The 3262-nt window shown below is 34.3% G+C and overlaps 1 long non-coding RNA gene across 1 annotated transcript; it reads right to left on the reverse strand.

Moving 5' to 3' along the window:
* Positions 1-268: 268 nt before the first annotated feature.
* On the reverse strand, positions 269-2276 carry LOC120278045. Its single transcript, XR_005541547.1, has 4 exons — positions 2080-2276; positions 1720-1979; positions 1207-1278; positions 269-1106 (listed from the first exon to the last, which is right to left on the reverse strand). It is a non-coding gene; the product is annotated as an uncharacterized LOC120278045 (long non-coding RNA).
* Between the last annotated feature and the right edge of the window lie 986 nt (positions 2277-3262).

Below are 3262 nucleotides of genomic sequence, written 5' to 3' on the forward strand. Positions count from 1 at the left end.
GTCTCCATTGTTGATTTTCAAGTTGATGGTCAGATGGTGGAATCTTTCCTACTCTTAATGAAATTTTTTATCTAAACCCATAGATTATTTTTCCTTGAGTTGGACGGTCAAAATCATGTTTGGAGGTTGGCACACTCATATGAAAAAAACAGAAGAAAAAAAAGGAAAAGAGTTCGGAAGGAAAATTTTTTATTACTTAGGAGAAAAGTTAGGAAGACTTGGACTTTTAGTCCATTTATTACATTAAGCTAAAGTTGAATGAATAAAATAGCTAGGGCCTAAAACTAAGCAATGGAAGTAAACTAAGCTAAATTTGAAGATAAAAATAAGCTAAGCCTAAAGTTGAGCTTTCGCTCTCTCAAAGTTGGCGAGGGCCTCCTTAGATGACAATGAGGGTTGTAATTTATCGCCACTTCCTCCAAGTGCTTCAATTTTTTGATGAAAATCAACGAGGGATTTGTTCACTTCTTCAATGGGAGAGGCATCAGATAATAGTCCCATTTCTATGGAAATAATTTGTTCTTTTCTTTTTCTTGCGCTTTCAATTCTTCCCCTTGGGCTCTCCATTCTTCCAATTTCTATCTTATTTGCATGAGCTCCATATTAGCCTCATCCATATGTTGGGACATTGCTGTGAGAGACAATTTAGTTTTCTTTAGCCTTTTCTCTTTCGCCATCAATTCCTCCTTTTCGACTGAGTTTAGGTCGTTTCCTCCATTATTTGTGTCATGGGCAATCTTCGCTATATCAAGTACTTCATATATATTGTCCCTTGTGATTGAAATGTCAGTTCCATGTGTCATCAAGTTTTTGTGCAATTTTGTAGTTTTCTCTCTCAAAGATTCATGTTCATGAGGGCATGATGATTTCACCCTTTCAATGAGCACATTTACCCAAAAAGATTCCAAGCCATTGTCTTTTCTAACAAGTTGAGGATGAGATGAGCTCATAGATGCAACCCCCAATGCTTTTGTACTAGAGTCTTCTTTTGCATGTTGAGGAGAAGGGATGACTCGTGGTGACTTTGAAGCTTCTTTTGAAATGGGCTTTCTATGAATTTGAAAACAAAGAGTCATGTGTGGAGGGGCTCATCTTTGGGGAAGAAGCTTCATGAGGGCATGCCATAGAAAAGAAAAAAAGGGTTAAAATAAATAAGATTGACAACTAAGAAGAAATAGGCAGAGAAAGATTTGTTAAGTAACATACCTATTGGGTTAGATCCCGGTCTGGAGACGCTAGCTTGATCTTCCCCATGTTCACTTATGTCAAGAATATCACCTAAATAGAAGGAAACCCACATATTTAATAAGCTCATAATATATTAAAAGCAAAAAAGGAGAGTCTGAAATCTATTCAAAATAAAGTTTGAGATCTACTCAAAGATAAGGTTTGAAATCAATTCAATTAAAAAAAAAAGAATCTGAAATCTATTCAAAATAAAATTTGAGATATACTCAAAGATGAGGCTTGAAATCAACTCAAGAGAGAGAGAGAGAGAGAGAGAGAAGAGAGTTTAAGACCCACTAAAAAAAAAGAAAGTCTAAAATCTATTCAAAATAAAGTTTAATATCTACTCAAAGACAAGGTTTGAAATCAATTCATGATTGAAATGTCAACTCCATGTGTCATCAAGTTTTTGTGCAAATTTGTAGTTTCCTCCCTCAAAGATTCATTTTTTTGAGGGCATAATGATTTCACCCTTTCAATTAGCTTATTTACCCAAAAAGATTCCAAGCCATTGTCTTTTCTAACAAGTTGAGGATGAGATGAGCTCATAGATGCAACCCCCATAGCTTTTGGAGTAGAGTCTTCTTTTGCATGTTGAGGAAAAGGGATGACTCGTGGTGACTTTGAAGCTTTTTTTTTAAATGGGCTTTCTATGGGAGGATTAGCATCAAGGATGGGTATGTAGTTATCGTCATGTGCAAAATCTGGAAACAAAGAGTCATGTGTGGAGGGGCTCATCTTTGGGGAAGAAGCTTCATGAGGGCATGCAATAGAAAATAAAAAAAGGGTTAAAATAAATAAGATTGACAACTAAGAAGAAATAGGGAGAGAAAGATTTGTTAAGTAACATACCTATTGGGTTAGATCCCAGTCTGGAGACGCTAGCTTGATCTTCCCCATGTTCACTTATGTCAAGAATATCACCTAAATAGAAGGAAACCCACACATTTAATAAGCTCATAATATATTAAAGCAAAAAAGGAGAGTCTGAAATCTATTCAAAATAAAGTTTGAGATCTACTCAAAGATAAGGTTTTAAATCAATTCAATTAAAAAAAAAAGATTCTGAAATCTATTCAAAATAAAGGTTTAGATATACTCAAAGATGAGGTTTGAAATCAACGAGAGAGATAGATAGAGAGAGAGAGAGAGAGAGAGAGAGAGAGAGAGAGAGAGAGAGAGAGAGAGAGAAGAGAGTTTAAGACTCACTAAAAAAAAAGAGAGTATGAAATCTATTAAAAATAAAGTTTAAGATCTTCTCAAAGATAAGGTATGAAATCAATTCAATTAAAAAAAAGAGCTTGAAATCTACTCAAAGAAACTTTTAGATCTACTCAAAAATAATGTTTGAAATCAACTAAAAAAAAGAGAGTTTGAGATTTACTCAGAATAAAGTTTGAGATCTACTCATAAATAAGGTTTGAAATCAACTCAAAAAGGAGAGAGAGTTTGAGATCTACTTGAAAAATAAAAGTTTGAGATATATAGAGAGAGAGAAAAAAGAGGAGTTTGAGATCCATTCAAAAAAGGGATTTAAGATGTATTCAAAAGAAAATAATAAAAAAATTATGAAAATAAATCAACAAATAACAAAATAGAATAAAAATAATATATGAAGTGCGAAGCTTGAGGTGGCAATTGATAAAAATTATGCGAAGGTAACAAGTGAGTTCGCGATGATGTGGTAGTTCAAATCCTTCTAGGAGAAATCCTTGATTATGCTGTTGAAGATACATGTGTTGCCACTGGTCCGACTGGGCTTTTTCCAAGATGAATTTCACGACTATCTCATTTTCTTTTTTGAGGAGGGGTTTCCTTTTCAATTGGAGCTTTATCCTTGAGAATTTGTGCAGATTGGTCTTTTTCATTAAGAAGATCATAGATGGACTTCAAGGTTGTATGCAACCTAATTGACCAAAAGTGTGCATACATGTATAGAGGTTATCCCTCACGCTTGTGAGATGGGATGTAAAATTGTGCCCTTGTTTTTCTTCGACTAAAATGATGCCAATAGCCTACCAAGAGGCCAATAGAT

Source organism: Dioscorea cayenensis, chromosome 15, assembly GCF_009730915.1.
Source record: "Dioscorea cayenensis subsp. rotundata cultivar TDr96_F1 chromosome 15, TDr96_F1_v2_PseudoChromosome.rev07_lg8_w22 25.fasta, whole genome shotgun sequence".
In the NCBI taxonomy this organism is placed as follows: domain Eukaryota; kingdom Viridiplantae; phylum Streptophyta; class Magnoliopsida; order Dioscoreales; family Dioscoreaceae; genus Dioscorea; species Dioscorea cayenensis.